Raw genomic sequence first — 20,210 nt, 5'->3', positions numbered from 1 at the left:
TGGTCCCTTCAAACTCCTGCACCCAGAAATAAGTCAGGTTTTGTGATTTCTACCACAATCCCTTTCTTTCATAGTCCATAAGCCATGAGATAACCTTGGCTGGGGATTCACTGGCTGGGCTCTGGAGGGTTTGATGTAGGAGTCAAATTTTTATTCTGCGCTAAGCAAAAAAGAAAACAAGAAGCTATAAAAAAATGTTTGTATATATAACATTCTAAAGCTTTTTGTTTTCTCCAGTGTAGGAATTGAGAAAGAAACACAAACCCAAGTTAAAAACCTTGACTTAATGCTGATTATCTCCACCCAATTTTCAGATTTTTAGGATGAGAGCAAAGCAGTCGGGGGCATTAGCATTCTGATTTTTATTAATTTCCCTCCTTCCTTCTGTCCTTGTTCAATAACCTCAGAATCCATCTTCTGTGGGGTTTTTTGGTGCCCTGGACTTGCACAGAGTCATGCCATGAGCTTTTATTCATCTGCTGACATCAGCCATATAAAATTAAGCTCCGAGTCCTCGATTTCCTTTACTGCTACAAGCTGTTGAATAGAATTTTGGATTGCCCTCAGTCTGGAATTTCTGGAAAGCTGGATTTTGTGCCATCCCTGACATGGGAATATGGGCCCTTCATAACCCAAAAAGCTCAGATTCTTGTGACTCTGCAGATTCCTTTGTAAAACAACCCTGAAAGGGTGAGGTAGGGATGGAGCAGGGGTTTTGCTTGGCATCATTTCTCTTGGTCTCTGTTGTTTTCTGAGGATCTCACCCCAGTTTCCCTCACATTTGCGGCGTGTGCCACCAGCAGTCCCTGCCACGGGGATCTGTGGGTTGGAAGTTGAATCCCTCCCTCCTCTAGAAGAGATCCAGAGACCCCTTGGGCCTCCCTGTGTCTGGCTGGGGTCTCCTTTTCCAACCTGCAACAGAATCTCCAGAGCCTCGTACACCCCCAGCCTTGGCAGCTGCCCCTCCAGAAATCTCTCCAGAGATGGGGGATGTGTGTGAAGGGGTGAGGGGGGAAGCAGGAAACAAACCCTGCCTGGGAAACTGAGCCTGGGTCAGCAAGAGCTGGCACCTCTTGACTCAGCAGCTTTTCTGTGACTGGGGCAGTGTCAAGCGGGTTTCTGGTCCTCGCTGCCCCTCTGTGGTTCTGTTAAATCGAGTGAGGGGTGTAATCCTGCCCGGCCAGGACGCTTGGGGATTGCTGCAAGGAACAGCCCTCTGTGGATGCTGTCTCCCCCTAATCCTGTGGCAGCTCAGGGGTGCAGAGCAGAGCCCTGTGGCAGGAGGGTTTAGGGCAATTTGCTCCCTCCATGCAGCTAACCCCTAAAGATGGTAACTGGCTTAAGACCTGAAAATAGGATCTTTTTATGCCTTGCCAGCCATTTCTTTCTCTCCTCCTCGTAACAATCCATGGGCTCTTCATAGCTCTTGCCACAAACCAGTTCTCCCCACTCCCCAGGTGCAATATTTAACCCAGCAGGAGTTATCAACATGACTGCCCGGGGCTATACCTTGAAAATAAGAGCTGAGACCCTTAATTCAGGCTATTAAAATGTGGGAATAAGATTTGCATTACGACAAAACAAAACAAAAAATTATAAAAAAAAAAATCTCAGCCTGAAAATGGGTTGACACATGGAAAAGAAGAGTCCATTGTGAATATCCCTTAGGGCTCTTGGTCTTCTTGGTCACTTGCTGTGGTGAAATCTCCTCACTCATCTTCAGGATGGGTGAAAGACAGCACAAAGCCTCACAGCAGCTTATGATGGTCCACAGTAATAAACTGGGGAGCGGGGGCAGGTGGAAGAGGCTAGAGAAAGTGTCTGGAAAGGAAATCACTTACTCCCTTCCTCAGACAACTCAGGTCCTTGAAGGTTCTTCTGTCCCATGGTCTGCTCCTGCTCTCAAGCCAGTCTTTCCTCAGAGCTCCCAAGTGCTCAGCCAGTCAAACCATCAAACCAAACCATCTCCCCTGGCTGCTGCTACTTTTTCTGAGCAGAGGGCGTTTGCCAGGCCACCCACTTTGTCCCTTCCTGGCTGCTTCCAAGGGCAAGGTCCCCCTGCAGCTGGACAGCAGCACATGGACTTCACCTGCTCAGAGGCAGCAGCTCCTCTGCTGCAGTTTTGGCCCACGCTGCTGATCCTCCTGAATAAAATGAGCATCCATTCAGCGGAACTGAAGCACAGTGGGCGGCTCAGCGCCAAATAAATGAGGGGTTGGTACGGCAGCTGCCAAGAGCATCAGCCTGATTTGCAGGCTCACAGGTCTGTGAATGCAACTCATCTCCCTGGGAGGGCAGAGGATGGCTGAAAGAGGGAGAAACTTGGGAGATGGTTCGGTGGGAAGCCGGCCCCTTGGAGTGACAGTGATTAATGGTGCATACTTTGCCACTAAGCAGGCTGAACATGTGGTAGGTGTCTACCAACGCTTCCTCTGAAGGCACTTATCTCATAAAAATGAGTTCTCCCGCCTATTTGACAAATCTTGATTGATTTTCACTCCTGCCTACCTTTCTGGTCCCTGCCTCTCACAAAAATCACCGTGTACGTGAGAATTTCCTCCAAGACAAAACTGACTCTGGAGCAGTGAGAGGAAGAGCTGGGGGCAGCTCCTTTTGTCGTGGCGCTTTTTTCCTGGCACCCATCCTGCTCCACCTCCAATGCTGAAGTCTTCCCTGTGTCTTTAGTGCTCTCCAGCTCTACCTGTCAGCCAATTAAGCTACATCCTTGCAAAAAGTTTTAGCACAAACTCACTGCAGTGCAGCTCTTCTCATCCCCAGCATGGTGGAGAAGAGACTTGCAAAGGGATGGAATTACAGAGGGACACAGCTGAACCTGCAGGAACACTGCTAAATGTCTGTGAATGATGAAAAACCCCTTTTTATTAAGCACAAGTCCAGAGGCTGAGCCAGCAAAGCTAGGAAGGGAGAAGCCAGAGAGATGGGATCGCCTTCCACAGGCAAGGTGTGAGTGTGCAGCCAGGGAGCTGCTCCTATTTGAGATCAGAGCACTCATGAGCAGCCTATATCCAGGAAAAAAACCATAGAATCCCAGAACAGACTGGGTTGGAAGGGGCCTTAAAAGGTCATCTTGTTCCAACCCCCTGCCATGGGCAGGGACACCTTCCTCTAGACCAGATTGCTCCCAGCCCTGTCCAGCCTGGCCTTGGACACTTCCAGGGATCCAGGGGCAGCCTCAGCTTCTCTGGGCAATCTGTGCCAGGGCCTGCCCACCCTCACAGGAAGAATTTTTCCTAATATTTATCCTAAATCCTACCCCTCCATGCTTTCACAAAAAGCCCTTCTTAGGCAATGCCTTATTGATGGCAGGTGCTGTATTTTTATATACAAACCCCCTCACAATGGTGCCCTACGATGCAGTAACAACCCAGGTGATCAATATGCAGAGATAGCACGAGGAAAACTTCTCTCTGCCTTGTCTGTCTCCTTTCACCTCACCTGAAACTCATCTACCTCTGTGTGATCAGGTCACCCCCACAAACAGACAGCTCCTTTTCAAACCCCGGTGCTTTCAGATGAGTTACAGACCCTCCAAGTTCTGAGATAGGGGCAGGAAAATACAGCATTTGCAAAGCATTCTTCAAGTGACAAGCAGCTTAGAGGTGGAGTGCTCTCTCTGAGAAGATGCAGCGAGGGAAGCACCTCCAGCAATGGGAAGGTACACCTGGATCCACTTAAATGAAAGGCTCTTGTTAGGGAGGCCTGATTGGGCTGCCTTGCTTAGCCCACCTGTGAACAGCTTGGTGGCTGCAAGAGCTCACAAAAGCCAGGCACTCCTGAAGTTTTCTGCTTTAATCTGGAAGCTGAAGTTGGAGGAAACTCAAGAACTTGGGATGGCAGGTAGGCAATATTTGGAGTCTGTGGGTGCGGGAGCAGATTGCAGGTAATTAGTTTCTCAGAGGGGCTGCTGCTCTTAAGGAATTCTTCTGTTTTGACTCGAGACACACAAGCAAGTGAAGAGGCTGAGGCAGATGCAACGATTTTGGAGTTCTCTAGGGCTAGGAGCTGGCAGTCTTTTCTCTCACAAACAAATACTTTTGGGAGTGAGCTTGGATCTGGGGTGCTCTGTTGCAGGATGCAGATGAAAAGCTGTTTATTGCTGTATTTCTAGAAGGGATTAAATGAAATGTGGAGTAAGAGATGCTTATCTGAAGAGATAAGGCTCCAAAGTTGCACAGGTCTTGTAGAACTTCTTCAAAGAAAGCACTTTGTGGCGTGAACAGGGCTTTTTTTGGGTTGTGGGAGTGACTTTGGGCTGCTGAGTGTCGGCTGGGAGGAAAGCTCCACAGACAGAGACTGAAATGAGAACAGTTTACTGCCTTAGGGACACTGGTGTCTGGTGATCCTGTGAAGCTGTGAAAAAAGCTTGAAAAGCCAGGCTGGACAGGGCTTGGAGCAACCTGCTCTAGTGGAAGGTGTCCCTGCCCATGGCGGGGGGTGAATGAGGTGGGCTTTAAGTTCCCTTATAACCCAAACCCATCTGTGTTTCTGTTATTAAAATCTCATTAAAGTACCGGGGAAGAAGAAATTTGGGGCTGGACCTTCAGTCTGGAGTATCCATGAATGTCTATTTTGGTGCCTCCTTGGGGAGCAGAGTGTGGAGAGCTGCCTCAGGTGCTTCTATGCCTTCCCAAATCAGGCGATGGCCTTGGTTCAATTTCAGCTCCAAGCGTGAGGTTTGACCCAAGCTTTGGCTTTCCTAGGGTTTGTCAATGTGCTGCTGATGCTGGCTCAGGTTCCTGGCCTATCCTTTTCCCCCCTGTATCTTCCTCCAGAACTGCAGTAAAAACCCTGCATGTGCTGTAGAAAGGCTGCTGGGATGTTTTCCAGGCAAATGGCTGCAAGGAAGAGCAGCTCTCTCTTTCCTTTTTGTTTTAACTCTGCTTCTCCTGAGTTAGGTCACAAAACACATTAGTTTAGCTAAACTTCTTCATTCTGTGGATTGTGGTATTCTGCTTTCCTATGGAATTGTGGGTCTGATAAACGGATGGCAACTTCTGCTGATCCCCTGCACAGGGACCAGCAAATTATCGTTCCTGGAGGATGGATTTGGGATAAATGAATGTGGATGCTGCTGAAATTTTACTTGCTTAGATGTGGGAGCTGTTAAAATGTTGGGCAAAGTTGGGTGTTTTCACCTGTCTGGGATTCAAGGCAGAGTCTTGTATCTTTTTATTGCTGATTTCGTGGCTGCTTGTCCTTGTTAAATGCATTTTGTGGAGACTCCCATCCTGCAGATAATGGGGTTGCCTATGTTCTTTTGAGGTTATCACAGCCCTGCAGTGACCAGACTGGACTGTTTGCAGCTGCATGTTGCTTTTTTAATAAAAAAGGACTCCTCTTGTGCAGCATTAAGCTGCCAATGCAAAACCTGTCTCGCTGTCAGTGATAGACTAATAAATTGAGTTTTCCTACAGGAGCGGGGGTACCTTCGCAGCCATCAATATCCATGTGATCCCAGCCATGAAAAGTGGTGCTCAGAATCAAAGATGATGAAATCTTTTCATTAAAGAAAAGAAATCTCCAGTTGGGCTGGCTGTTGCTGTATCTTCCCCGCTCCCCCCAGAGAGCTCTCTGCGAATTCCCCTCTGAGCAGATCTGTCAGTTTGCGGTACTTGGGGCAGCGCTTGGGATAATTTATCTCCAGTTATTTTATTTCTGCTGCTTTCTGAGCTAATAACGAGAGATGAGGGGGTCATCTCCTGCTCTGGGCACCTTCCCATTACTTAACTAACAATTAATAAGCCAGATAATGGAGTGTTTCTCCCACACAGGAATAAACACTGACTCTATTAAACTGCGGCAGCGCAGCAGCTCCAATCTGTTCAGAAACTGCAGCCAGTGCACAATCCAGTGCCCTGCTTCGAAGGAGCTGTTTTCCCCAGTCTGCAATATGAAAACTAGGTTCAATTTATTGTTTTCCAGGCTAGATGGGGGAAAGTTTCTCACCCACTTGGACTAAGGGACCCTGCTCCAGCAGCATGGTCACCCATGGCACTGTCCTGGGAAAGGTGGGGCCATTCCCATCTCTCAGGGATGCTCTGGGCCATGGGGAAAGGAGCTGTGGCAGCCCGTCCGTGGGAGCTGGTGGCTGTGTTTGTTTGCAATACACTGCTTTAATTGCTGGAGCATCGGAAAGGGTGCCTGTTTATTACAGTGTGTGTGCATCAAAGTAAATACATTAACTCCCTATAAACATTTCCTTGCTGAAAAGCCTCTAATTAAGAGTTCTCGCCAGCAAGCAGCCAGTTGCTTATCTTGGCAGCTTCTTGTGTCCCCTCGCCTTCAGCCACTGCTGCTGGAACGTCGTGAGGGAGGGCTGGGACCTGCGGTGTGTTCCGGAGGAGGAGGAGGATGGAGGTTTCCCTGTGCTGCTGGGATGAGGAGGACAAGACCTGTGTTCCTGTGACCAGTCCCATGTGCTTTCCCTGATCCTGTAAACATGAGCCACAGGATGTTGTGGGAGATTGGGAAAGCCCTTGGAATGTGGATTCACCACACCGGAATGGCCAGCACACCCAGGAACCTCTGACATCTCCCTGTGCCATCAACCCCACACAGACCAGGCCACAAAGTCCCTCAGCCTGTGGCTGTCCTTCAAAATACCCTTTTCCCCTCCCTCCTCCTCCTGCCACTGACTCTTTTGATTGTTTCACCTCAATCTGTCCTTCCAGAGACCAAACCCTGCAGAATATTGCTGGTGGCAGCGCAGACTTTTTTTGACATCCAGAAGTGTGCCAGACCACTGGGCTGCCATTTGGAGAGATCAAATGATTCCCGTGGCTGTAGAATTATGACACTTGCCTTGAGGGCTGGAGGGAGTGGATATTCACGAGCTGAAAGCTGCCCCTTTGAAGTTTGGGATTTCTGGAGATGTCATCTTTTATGTATGTCACCAGCCAGGTTGCTTTTCATTTTGTTGGAGTGTTTTTCTTGTCTAGATTCTTAGAGAGCAAGACCTTCCTTCAAGGCAGGAGGGATGATGAGAAAGATAGATGAGCCCAGATGCTTATGCATTACATATCTCTTTGAAATGGAGTAGTTCCAGTTTTTCAGAGCTAACAACTTGCTAACGCCCCGCGTGTTTGTACACAGCGCTTTTCTCGGGGCTGGGTAGACATCGGGAGTTCCCTGATCCACGGGGGGAAATCTCTGCGGGGTCTGGTTTAAATTGTGCCAAAGCTGAGCCTGGCTTTAAGTCAGAGATGTTTTTCCCAAAGCAGTGGAGTGGATGGGCATCAAAACCCGTGCTCTTTGTCAAGGGGCTGTTTTGCCGTCCCCACTTAGTGGGGACAATCCCTGGTGGCAGCGGTGGTGTGAGAGATGCTGGCCTTGAACAGGAAACCCCCTCCATGCCCTTTGTGGGGCACAGCCAGCCCCTTGGAGTGTCACTTATTCCCAGGATTGGTGGAAAAGCAATAAAATGACCCAAGGCAAAATAAAGCTGATTAAATGCTGGTGTTTCAAAGGACCGTGTGTTTTCCCAGCTGGGGGCTGTCTCACCCCTTAGGCACCCCTTCCATTAAAATTCCTGGGACTGACTGAGGGTGATATGCCATCAGGTTGGACTGTGACATGCCAGGTACGGGTTAGGCAGGAACAGCCTTTCTCCTCCTTAGCAGTAAAGTAAAATCTGCCTTTCACTTCTTGCTTTTAGCACTTTTGTTGAGAATTAAGCGACAAACAATCCAGTCACAAAAACTGCCCGACATTGTGATCTTGGCCATGGTTCCAACATCCCTGTCTTGTTTTGGCATCCAGCTGCTGAGGGACCTGCGCTCGTTTCCACCTTTTATCCTGCTAGGGCACTTTTAAAGGAGTAATTATTTATGTTCTCATGGTTAATATCTGATCCAGGGAGAGAGGAGCTGCTCTGAATCCTGTGGCATCTGTCCTTGCCATCCGCTGGGTCACCAGCCCTGGGCTTGCAGGACATCACTGTGGGAATGGAGCCTCACATCAGGCAATGCAAATGGCTAAAAATCCTCACTTGAAGGTGGTGTGGCTTGACCTGAGCCACCTCCTGCTCCTCAGGATCTTTGCTCAAGCAAGAAGCGCTCCCGCACGGGTGCTGCAGCAAAGGAATGGGCTCTGCCTGTGCAGACACAGGCTTAAAAATGTGCTTTAGCCAAAAAGAACTAGTTAAACTAAGTCTTTCCTTGCTGGCTGTGACCTAGATACTCTGTCTGACGAGACCTCAGTGGCTGTGGTCCTTGCTAGTGGAGCAGCAGCTCTGGCAGGCGAGCAGGCAGAAAAAAGCTGCGCTGAGACTCTCTCGTCGGCCTCCCACATACATCAGTGTCTCGTGCCTGTGAGGAACTCTTGGACACAAAAATTATTGAAAAAAAAAAGATTCCCCTTGCACACAGAGCAGTGACAGATCTGGATTGTCTGGAGAAGATGAAATAACTTACAAGCTTCGGTTTAATGTTCCTGTTTCCTCTTTTTTTTTTTCCTACAGCTGCCACCTCCCCACCTTCTGTCACTGTCGTCTAAATGAATTTACAAGGAAAAGAAAATACTTCTCGTTAATGTTCTCACACAAACGACACATTAGCCAGGGAGACAAAAAAGAAAATAATTGATTGTGAAAGCAAACCCCCTCTGAGACAGTCTGAGCATTATCAGGAGCAGCCTGGGAGAGGGACTGGGGAGAAAGGGACAAGGGAGGAGGAGAACAGAGCAGGCTGGAACAACAAATGTAGTGTTTATGATAATTATCCATGTTTTAATCCCTGTTTCCAACCAAGCATTCACTTCCTTTAATTAGTTCTCGATTAGAAGGAGATTATCTAATAAATTGTACAAATAAAGAGCAGGTTATCTTTACAGTATTCCTGCACAGCAAGTTCTGAAAGGATGGGGATGCAGGGATGGGGCTTGAGAGGGGCACAAGCATGGAAAACCTTGATCTCCTTTTTCCTCATTTCCTTGGCTGCAAATATTGGCTGTTTCTGGCATTAGCAATGCAACCAGTGAAGTAAATCCGTAATTAAACTGAATTAGCATGTACTTGGAAGTTTTACATGCACAGACACAAAGAAGGTTCCTGCTTGGAGCATTTCCAGTATGATTTGTAGGGGAGGTGAGGGGGGGGAGAGCAAATAAAACCATATAGTTTAGTTAAAAAAACAATTCTGCTGAAATCTGTTCTGAATTTTTGTGCTAAGAGAATGTAATGTGGGGTTTCTGTGTGGCTGGTTGAACAGAGCCTCCTTAGTTCACCAGGAGATCTTTGGAAGTGGAATGCTGGAAGTGTGGCTGCACTGAGGTCTCTGGGTGATGCACACAGGAACTGGAAGCTGTGAGAGGTGGGTGGTGGAAGGTAATCAGCATTTCTGCTCTTCCAAGGACTTAACTCTTAACTTTACACCTCGCCCAAAAACTCAAGTTCTGGCAAGAGATTCATCTACAGCCCCTTGTTAGCTTCTCTCCTCAGCTCTGGTGATGAGTTACCTGTGCTGTTGTGCCAGGTTCTCAGAGCTGTGGTGGCTGGATGGCTTTGGAGCTGGAATCCAGCGGGTTTGCCATGCTGAGGCCCTGGGCAGGGCAGGCGGGCTGTGCCTGGCGCTGGGGTCTGGCTCCACCCTTCCCAATGATTTTCTAGGCCCATGGTTGAGCAGTCAATACTTTCGTTGTCTGGTTTTAATCCAACTTGACAAGGGAGGAGAGACCTCAGAGAATGCTGAGTTTGTGCCAGCCCAGATAAATCTGTGGCACTTTTGTTGTGTCACCCCTCAAGCGAAGACCGACGGGGGTGTGTCGGCCTCCGAGGTGCTGGTGTGGGGCTGGAGGAGTCAAAGAGGGTGGTGTGAGAAGGAATAAAGGTGGGACTTGGCAGAAGCAGGAGTGAGAGGCTGGGAATTGCCTCCCTGGGTCTGTCAGGTTGTATGCTTCAGTCAAGGACGTGTCCCGCTCATGCCCAAAGTGACCTCCCTATCGATCGAGACAGTCAATAGGCAGCTACTTAAGAGTAAAGTTCCGTTTTCTTTCCTTATTTCTAGTTCTTCTTCTTCACTTTAATTATCTAAGATAGATAAGCAGCTGCAGGCCAATTAGAAAACAATTACCCGCTGTAATCAATGCTGGTGTGGAAAAAGGGTGAGGATGAGCATAAAAGCTCAAGAAATGCCTTAAAACACAGCGCTGAGGTAACGCTATCCATGACTCCATCCTTGAAAGTCCTTTGCCTTAACTTCCCCAAGGTAAAGAGCCAGAAATGTGAGGAGTTTCAGCCAGAAAAAAAGCCAAACTAAGTGAAAAAAAGTAAGGAAATGATTGGACCCTTCCAAAAGTGCAGTATTAAGGATAAGGATGGGGACAACAGCTTTGTGTTTTTTGAGCAGGGAGTCTGTTTTCTTGTGCTGCTTTCACCTGGGAGAAAACAATCCTAGTTTTATACAGGCTGTAATGGGCTCTGCACTGGCTGTTACCACTCACCAATGAGATCTGGTGGTTATAATGGATGGCTGGATGAAAATATCAACTCTGGCCTCAGTGCCGGTCAGAGGCAGTGACTAAAATGATAGGAATTGCTAGGAAAACAAGGAATGACACGGTAAACTGCATCCTGCTGTGGCAGAGGGTACATCTGTGTCACGAGTGGCCTGCCAGTGACTCTGGCAAGAGGGGGAAGGGTTTGGGGAGAGGCAAGAAGGATGATGAAGGTATGGAAGTGGTTCTTGCACAGAATGGCTCAAAAGGATAGGTTTTTGGAGTCCCTGCCTTGTGTGCTAAAATCCCACAGAGACACAGGAATGACCCTAGTGTCTCCCTGTTCATACCAAGTCAAAATTTCTCTCGGGAGCACTTCACACAGACCTTTCTGCTTTCTTTTTTCCCAAGCTGGGGTTGGGGTGGTGCCTGAAAGGTGTTATTGTCCTAGAGCTGCCACCAGGAAAATGTACCCTAAGAAACTTCCCAGACATGGCAAGGACTGGGGAAACTGGGAGACCTGTGTAGTTCTCTGATGTCATGCAAACCAAAGTTGGCGATTTCTTATCTGTTTGGGATAGGAAACAGCACAGCTGGAAAAAATGGGACATTTCTGAGCTAGGAGCTCAGTGGTCCTCCTGCCTGTGGCAAACACTTGTGCTGTGTCGTGTGACCCACAAAACAAGAGGTTTATATTCAGAGCATCGTGCACCTGGTTTTATCTGGGTGTTGAGAGCCTCCCAGAGGAGTCTGGAACCTCTGAGCTGTGGGTGGCTATCTGGGAGAGCTGGGTGCTTCAGAAGCTGCTGTGGGTTCTGGAGCTGCTCCTGCAGACCCTGTCCTGATGGACTCTGTGGGACTGGGCTGGAGAGGAGCCACCCTGGCTCCTTCTGCATCCCAGCAGCACTGAGGCCAAGCTGGTGAGGGAAAAGGAAAGGGAAGCAGCTGGTTGAGATGGGAGCACAAATGTCCTTGGGTGGAACCCCCGCAGACTTTAAGGGCTATTTTGGTTATTCTGCAGGAGGATGGTGCTGGCTCAGCTACACTGAATTGGCTCCTTGTGACAAAACCCAGAATCCCTGCTTGGATGTGTGGGAGAAATGAGCTTTTCCCCTACTTCCCTGGCAGGTGAGAAGCTCTCGGGGTGGCTTTCTCCTCTCTGCCTGCTTTAGTGCCAGCCCTGCCAGCGCAATGGCAGGTAAATGGCAACTCAGTTGCCAAAATAGCTCTGTGCGAGCAGCAGGCGGACAAGCAAAACTGAACCGTCTGCAGTCCTGGAGAGCCTGGATTTAGAAAGATTTCCAGCAGTCATCAGCAAAAGAAGAGCAAAAGGTGAGTTTTCTCCGTGGTTGCCAGCTCAATTTCTCAGTTTCTCCTCGCTTCACTGCGTGTTTCTCCAAGGAATGCAATCCCGGCTGACTCTGAAACCAGAGAAGAAGGGATGCTCGGCCTGGTGCTGAACTTGGCAGAGCTGTTGGAGAATTAGACATAGCAGCATTTTCCTTCCACGTTTAATCTCTCTCTGATTTCCTCTGATGGCCACCAATATTTCTGCTTCATTATATATGACACTCAATAACAAAAGTGGGGCTTTTTTGTGAAATATTAACTGCACACCAGTGGTTTGCTCGTAATGAACTGTCTACGTGGAGATCGCTAACTACAGTGTAATTATCAGTGAATAATTCATGGTGAATAATTGAATCGTTTTAGCCCTTTCTGACGAAATCAGACAGTGACTCATGATTTCTGGGAATTATTCTTAGAACACTTTAATGGTGCCTATTTCACACGCTGAGGTCAATCAGGAATATTTGAAGATCGGCTGTGGCGGGCGGATCTGTTCCTGGGCCAGACAGGAACAGGCTTTTGTTGCAGAAACTTGAAAGAGGAGAGATAAAAATGATTACCTTTTGTTCCAGCTTGCTGCTCGGATCTCTGCTGTTCCTGAGCAGCTTTGCCGGTGGAATTGGGGCGCTGGAATGTTTGCGGCGAGATGGATGCATGGAAGCAGATAACAACACGTTCCAGCAGCTCCCCTCTCGTAATCTGAAGTCCACAAACAACTGGCTTTAAGCTCATCCCCTCTGTGGATCTGTGAACAGCCCATGGATTCGAGGAGCTGTTGGAACACAGGGTGAGAAGTTTCCTTCTCCCGTGGATCAGAATGGCGCCAGCTCCCAGGCGAGAAGAAAAAGCCTGATGTAAATGTGCTTCCCAAGCCTTTTGCTCAGAGAATTTTGATCTATTCCCCAATTCCCTTTCGTTTTTCCTGCCTTTGCTTCCCAAAAACATACATGATCTGTCACAATTTATAACCTCTGGTTTAAGGAGGACGGGGCAGACAAATTCATCTCTATAAAAGCTTCTTTTTTTATTGCACTTAATGCGCACCTTTTGCCTTGTGTAATGGAGCTTACATTCTGGAAAAAAATAACTTTGACATCTTCCTATTTTATCTCTTCTTTCCCTTTGGCTGCACGAGCATCCCACTCCATCCATGTGAGCCAGGCAGCACGGGAAGCTTCCCTTTCTCTCCATCTCCCTTTCAGATGCTGTTTTTCCCAGATCTCTTCCTGGTGCCTGGCATGTTTAGGTATTGTCCAGATTTCCTCATTTCCTTCCCTTCTTTCATATCAGAGGTGTCAACACCTTGCAAAATGCGCTAGAGTCACCATGACTTCAGTTTTCTGGGGTTGTTTTGCTGGTGAGGAGCATCCTGTAGATGATGAAAGGGGATTTTTGGGTGATTACTGTGCCTCTTGACCTCCCTCCTATGCCAGTCTGCTCCCAGAGCGTGCCCCACTGATCCCATGGTGGTGGATGTAGCCTAGTGCTCTGTGGGAAGGGATGTTGGTGCTGAGAGGTGCCCAGGGATGGGTCAGGGGACAGCTCCTGTGCATCGGCCCTGGAGATTTCCTGTCTGGCACAGTCGTGTCTTTCCCCGCTGGGGCCTTTTCTGCATCCACCTCCGACCCTGGTGCTCCTGAAGGGGCTGCAGAGCCTCCCCTGGCTGGGCTCCCACGGGGAAGCACAGTCTCCTTTGACTTTGGCGTGTTAGCCTGTAAGAGAGCTGACCCCACCGGGGATCAGGCTTGACCCCAAACTGTTAAGGAAAAATGCAGACAATCCCACAGCCCCATCCTCTTCCCCTCTGTGCCCTCTCTCCTCCTTTGCAGGACCTGGGAATGTTGCTGCCCCTGGCAGGCCTCAGCCCCGCTTAGCCATCAGGGCTTTGAAGATTTGCTGTACCAAAATGGGGGGATGAAGCCTCGAGACACACAGAATGGTTTTCAGGGCTCTCTAGGAAAGGAGAATTGCCACTGCGGTTACAGGAAGCTTCCTTTTCAAAGCATTTTTGTTATTTTGCTCCCAAAAAGGACAAATCAGAGGCTGACCTGAGAATTAAACCCCCTGAGTCCAGGAGAGAGCTTCACCCGGCTTGAATTGGTGGTGTTTTGTCAGGGCAATACAAGCAAATAGCAGCTTGGGGGTTATGGCTTTGCACTGTCAATAGGGTGGCCTTCAGGGGAGAGGAGGGCTGGAAACAGGGAATCAGGTTCTGTTTTCCTTTGGGAATCTCTGGCTTAAAAAACACCCAGGCAGCAAATGAACTGCCATGAACTGCTGCCTCACTTTGAAGCTGAGAATGTGACTTGCACAGTGCCTGTTTGAGAGCTCAGCTGGAGCTTCCATAATCCAAGTTTAGAGAAGAAAAGGGGGGAAAAAAACTCCACTAAAACATGAGTTTTATCCTTTTGTATTACTTGATGTGGAAAAAAACTGGTATGTCAGCACCTCCTGAGGTCCCCCCACAGTGCTGCTGAAACATGAGATCTGCTTTTGAAGCCAACTGGATGGAGCTGGAAAAAAGGCCGTGAGCAGCATGGGGAAATGTCTGTGGCATCCAACAGCTCCCTGGCCTGCAGCCACTCAGGGGTTAAAGTAACATCTTCCTCTTTCCCAAAAATCACTGAAACGATGAAAAATGGGCATATTTGCCCCTGTGCTCTGGTCCCTGCCAGCGCAGAATCTCTGGGGAGGAGGAGAGTGAGCAATCAGGTTCCCTGAAAAATTGTGGGGTGCAGCACCACTGGCACATGCAGCTGTCCTCCTTGGGAGCTCTGCTCCAGGGAAAGCCCTTCCCAAGGGAAAATGAAGGCTGGAGACAGTGGGGAGAAGGTCCCCCAGGTCTGTATCTGGGGGTGAGGAAGACCAAGCTCAAGGATGTTGGGCATTTTCCTCTGGAAGAAACAACCTGAAAGCCATGGTTACGGAATAGATGTGAAATCCTATGGAAAAGTGAGAAACCTGACGTTGATTCCAGTGTCTTTTGTCTTTCCATGGCATTTTTGCCTGCTAGGTGATCCTCTCAAAAGCCATGCATCCTGGCTCCTCTTTCCAGTTTTGATCAAATGTATCCCAATACTCATGCTCCCAATAATCAAGTTGTATCTCCTGGATGCCTCCTGAGTCTTAGAGGGACTTTTATTCTCCAGATGAAGGCAAAGAGGGCATCCATCTGGTTTCCCAGGAGGTGTGGAGATTCTGTGGATGCTGCATTAGGCACTAAAATTACCCACTGAATATTACACAGAGCATGTTGACATGAAAAAAAATAAAACATAGGTTATTTTCTTTTTCTGAGTAGAGGGAAATTGGCTGTGTGCACTCAGACGTGCTCCAGATTTGGATACTGCATCATTGTGAAAGGGATGTGAGGTGGAGAATATCTGGGGTATTGGTATGTAAATGAACACTTTAATTATTGCAGTCTGATTGCTGATTTCCCGTGTCTGGTGCAGCCGGAGCACCTGGATCCTGTAGGGATGTGGAGTTTATTTGGATCAGGTGGGCAGCTGGGGTGTCCTAGCTGCTGCTGGCACACCTGGGCAATGTGTGGGAAATACCTAACCTGGGCTGGGAGACGGAAAAGCCACAGGGATTTTGGTGCTGCGGCATGAGGTTTTTGAAGACAGCTCCTAAAAACAGGAGCTGGGGCAGAGCAGGGGTGCCAAGTGCTCCTGGGAGCTCCAGGCTGACCCCCTCCAGGCAGTCCCTGCTCTACTTGTGCCTCAGGCAGAGCCTTCCAGGCCAAATATTGGAAAATGTTGTCGCACAGCTGTCCCTCACAGCCTCCTCCCCAGCCTCCTCCTGCCGGGAGCGGGGAAGCCCCCAGCCATGCCAGGGCTTTGCCTCCTCATTATCTCATGGATCCCCCCCTTCTGTGCCCTGGGCTTTTCACAGACCCCCATTATTTCCAATCCCCTTCACTTGTCAAAAGTAATTTGGCGACTTATTATCGGTCAGACAAAACAGCTCTGGGCTCTGCCAGCCCTGACGAGGGGCCCGGCTGCTTCCCAGCCTTTATCCCTCTCTTCCATGCAGGCTCCCCTCTCTCTGGCCTGAGCCGCTGAGGGGGGCATTCAGCAGGCAGATCCCAGCCCCAATTAGCAGCCCAGGAATTTTAATTAGTCGAGCAGTCAATTATATCAATGGACACCCTTTGGCCTCTCCCCTCTCTCCTGCCCTGCAGCCCCGCTGTCCATGGGCAAAGCTCCCGGCCCTGCTCCGAGCCCTTTGGAGGAGCTGCCAGAGGGGCTTGGCTGTCCCAGATGCTGATGGTGGCTCTGTGGATTTGTCCTCTCTGAGGCACAGCCTCGTCCCTGACCTCCACTTGAACTGGGGCTTTGTGCCCTCCCAGGCCTGCCCTGCTAGTGGCAGTCTGAGCAAGAGGGAAATCGAGTAGGGAAGAGCTTTGGATTTGGGCTCCCTTCTCTTGACTGGGTGTCTGGGAGAGGAAGAGGATGGGGAGGTTTGGAGAGAGGAGCCTTTCCTTCCCGTCTTACATGTCTCTTGATGCTGATCTGCCAGTTCTTCTCTGAGGCTGGGACACCAGGGGAGCTGCCAGCTTGTTAATACTGTCACTTGCCTATCAATAAGAATCCCTTTGGATCTGCTCTGCTATTTCTATTTCATTTGCTTCCTAAAATTGCCTCCTCTCCCGCTCCTGCACCAGCAGCTGGCAGCACTCAGGGCTTTGCTGCGTCTCCAACGTAGCTGAAGGGGCACTTCTGCCCACCACTGCTTCCTCACCTTGTTGGGGAATCAAAAACCTGTCCTAAACTCACCAGCCCTTGCTATTGATTCCAAGTCCTTCTTCATTTTGGTGTTTCTTACAGTTTTGTGTTAAGTGTTACCCTTTTTGTTGTAAGATACGGCTGCAGTGAGTCTCAAATCTGCACCAAGTCGTGTCCTCGAGGTGCTGGGCGTGCTTTGAAAGGTGACAGGACTCTGACCCTGCACAGGCATTCCCAAATTCTGGTCCTATTGCAAAGTGTCTTTTCTGGACAGCGAATGCCTCTTTCTGGGGCGTGAAGCAGCTCGGCCATCCCTTCCTGCATCCCTCCATGCATCCATCCAGCCTTTACCCTGTGGCAGGATGTAACTCTGTTAGAGTGCAGCTGAGCCTTTGGGCACGGTGGCACTGGAGCTGTGGTGGCACAGGCTGCTTATCTCCTGCAGTAATGGCCGGGCGTTTGTCGGCATCTTGGAGGGGGAACTCCTCTCCCACCAGGAATTGCGGGCTCGGAAAGCAGGGAACGTGTGAGCAGATGTTTGGGAACACACAGGCAATTACCCTGAGCAGCTCCTGCCCCTCTGACGGGGCCATTTCACATCAGTGAGATGATCAGGAGCTGACGACACACACACGGTGGGGAAGGGATTCTGAAGCCATCTGGCAGCACCCAGTGTGATGTGGGGAACATCTGGTAGGCACGTGTAAAAATAGGATTATCAGGGGAAAAAAAAACCCACAACAGTGACGGTGCAAACGACGTCTTGCCATCTTAATCCCCCTCCTCTTCTTCCTTGCTGTAACATCAGAGGTTCTCAGGTTGCACTCAAAGTGGTTTTCTCTGTGCAACAAGTACAGTTTAATAGCTGTGGGTTTTAATGTGCCTCAAGCATGGGGAAAATAATGGGCTCTGATCTCAATTAAAAGGGGAGGGAAAAGGTTTGGAGGAGAAGCCAAAGGCCGTGAAGGAAACGGGGCTTTGCTGTTGGTCATGCACTCAGCTATTCCTAAAGAGAAAGGCATAACTCCCATACCATGAAGACACTTTCTCTCCTGCAAGATGCTTGGCAAGGAACTGAGAGAACCTCCTAGTTTCAAACCAGCCAGAATGTTAAAATACTTTGCAGAACCTCAGGTGAGATTTCCCACCAGGAAAATGCCAAAAGGATGAAGTGAATCAAGCGGAGAGGAGAAGACCATAGTTAGACTAGGAGAAAACAGCTGATCCCACACTTCCCTGACAAGTCTCTCTCTTGCTTTGATTGATCTCTGTGAGGAGCAAAGCTTTGCCAGGCTGCCAAGCGTCTTGTGTACCCTGTCAGGCTGGTTTGAGTGCCTCTGTCTATTGTGAATGCGAGATCTGAGAGGAACGCATCTTGCTTGAGATTTAACTGTGTTTCTTCTGTTTCCATCCTTCCCAGCTGTAAATATCCAAGGATTAGAGCAAAACTGGCTGTTTTGTAACTCCTGGGTGAGGCAGAGCAGGAGGGGCTTTGCTGGTCAAAGTGAACCGTCAGTTTTCTCGTTAAATTAAAAAGATGATTCACAGGGTTGTGATACGGGCAGCACATTAACCCCCTCCTTAGAAGGATGGACACTGTTCAAACCACAAAAAACCACCCTCCTTCACCTGGTGCCTTTTATCCCATGCTGTTGGGATCAGACCTTTGGATGTCACGAAATACTTTGATTTCCCCTTTGAAAAAGTGAAGCCAGGGAGGACAGGGCACATTCAGCTGCCTGGGCTGGGGTTCGCTGCTTTCTGAAGCGCCCGGCAAAGACAGAGAACCTGCTGCTCACGTGGGGGGAAAGAAAAGCCCAGGAGCTCACAAGCGTGGGCAAAGTGGCTCGTTTTGTGCCTGGAGAAGGAGGACGGGGGGCATATGTCTTCTCCATCCTCATTCCTTCCTTCTTCAGGGCAGAGATTCCTATAAACACCCATAATAGGAGATGAGGATCAGCTTTTTCCACAGCGTTTCCGCCTTCACTTAGAACCCTAAATAACAGCTGGATTCTTTCGGAAAAGCACCGCATCCACCAGCTCTTCGTATTGCTGGACTCACTTGAAACTCCTGGCTGTAATGGCTGCAATTATGAATTAATGGCCCTAAATTCACCATCAGACCTAATGCCTAGTTCTCCTGTCTGGTTCTTGTTTCCATTCTGCCTTCTCACTGCTGTTCCACAGCCACAATTATTTGTCATTAGTCATTAATCTTGAAAGCATCAGCTTTATTTTCTCTTATTTTCCTCCAAGAAACCCTTGCCTGCTCCCAGGTTTTTATTGTTCACTGTTTTCCATCACTCTTTCCCTCGCCTCAATCTAATCAGTTTTGTACCGCTCTAAAAAGTATTTTTTTCCGACGGGGGAATAAAGCACCGGAGCGAACGTGCCCAAGAGATGTGTGTGACACAGCTGATGCTGCCAACACCTGAGGGATGTTTATGCCCTGCTTACAGCTCAGCCTGCTGGGGAGGGGGCCAGCATTAGAGCATTTTTCCATACAGCTGTAGCAATCCTGGATTTTTCCTGTCCCACGCTCATTCCGCTGCAGCAGGAGAACCTCTCACGGGGTCTTTCTCCAGGACTCTGGCTGGTGTGGAGCTGTTTCTCCCTGCAGAGCCCAAATCTCATTAAAAGGCTGGCACAGGTGTTTCTGGGCTGAGATCTTGCTGGAAAAGGGTGAAATGATCCAGGAGGGACAAATCTCAGACCTGTGACCAGCACCTGAAGCGAGAACAAGAATCAGGTCACATCTCAAAGGGTGTAGAAGAGCTCAAAAACGCATCAGGGTGTTTAAAATAATGCTTCTCTCTTTCTCTGGGAAACAGCTGGCAGAGCTATTGTGGCAAAGGCACATCAGGATGGTCCACACTGGCAATGCAGGGGAGGATGCTGAGAGATGCTGGGACCTGGTCCCTGGCAGGCAGGGAGCTGTCCTTGGAGCTCCGAATGTCCAGAGCATCCAAATATCTCCCAGCTCTTATTGTCTGCATCCCTGGACAGTCCTGTGGGAGAGGAGTGCTGTTAGTGAGGAGAGATCCCTCTGATGGGTCAGTCACATCTCCTTTGCCTTCAGTCACCCAGTGTCTTGATCCCAGAGTGGAAAGATGATCCTAGAGATTGCTTCCTACTCCCAAGATCTCCATTTTCTTCCTTCACTCTCCTCAAGAGTGACTCCAACATGGTTTTTCACCACTCCCGAAGTTCTTGTCTTCTTGCTGTTGCCAGCTTTCCTTTTTTCTTCCGTATTTCTCCCCGCACCCCGTCCTCCCTTGGATCCTGAGTCTTTCCAAGGAAATGGCAGGGGCGTTGATGCTTCAGCTGCTGCCGGCCCCTCTGGTGCCTTCCAGATGGAGAGACTCAGCGTTGGTCCAGGTTTTGCTTCCTCCTTGCACACACAGACTGTAGGCTAGGCAGGGAGGGAGCCAGCAAAGGATGCTCAGGGCAAGAAGTGAGAGATTGTGCATCCATCCCATCAGTGTGAAGAAAGTGGAGACAAAGCAGGGGCCAAAAAAAGCCGCTTAAACCAGGCACGTGTCCAACTCCCGCGTGAGATTTTGGCAAAGGTGACCAACAGTGGCAAAAAATATTAACTCTGATAGCTGAGCATTCTGTGGCTTTAATTACAAAATTCACCAGGGCTCACTCAGATCCCTGGGAAGTATAGACTGGGAG

General features: G+C 49.2%; 1 long non-coding RNA gene across 1 annotated transcript; it reads left to right on the top strand.

Moving 5' to 3' along the window:
• The first annotated feature begins 3,731 nt into the window (after positions 1-3,731).
• On the top strand, positions 3,732-18,822 carry LOC148183734 (uncharacterized). The gene is made up of 3 exons (XR_015773298.1): positions 3,732-3,858; positions 11,474-11,784; positions 12,375-18,822. It is a non-coding gene; the product is annotated as an uncharacterized LOC148183734 (long non-coding RNA).
• Positions 18,823-20,210: the final 1,388 nt, after the last annotated feature.

Source organism: Pseudopodoces humilis, chromosome 9, assembly GCF_049639895.1.
Source record: "Pseudopodoces humilis isolate 2021_Gansu_Grassland_sample_001 chromosome 9, ASM4963989v1, whole genome shotgun sequence".
NCBI classification, from domain to species: Eukaryota; Metazoa; Chordata; class Aves; order Passeriformes; family Paridae; genus Pseudopodoces; species Pseudopodoces humilis.
This window is presented reverse-complemented; position numbering and strand designations above follow the sequence as displayed.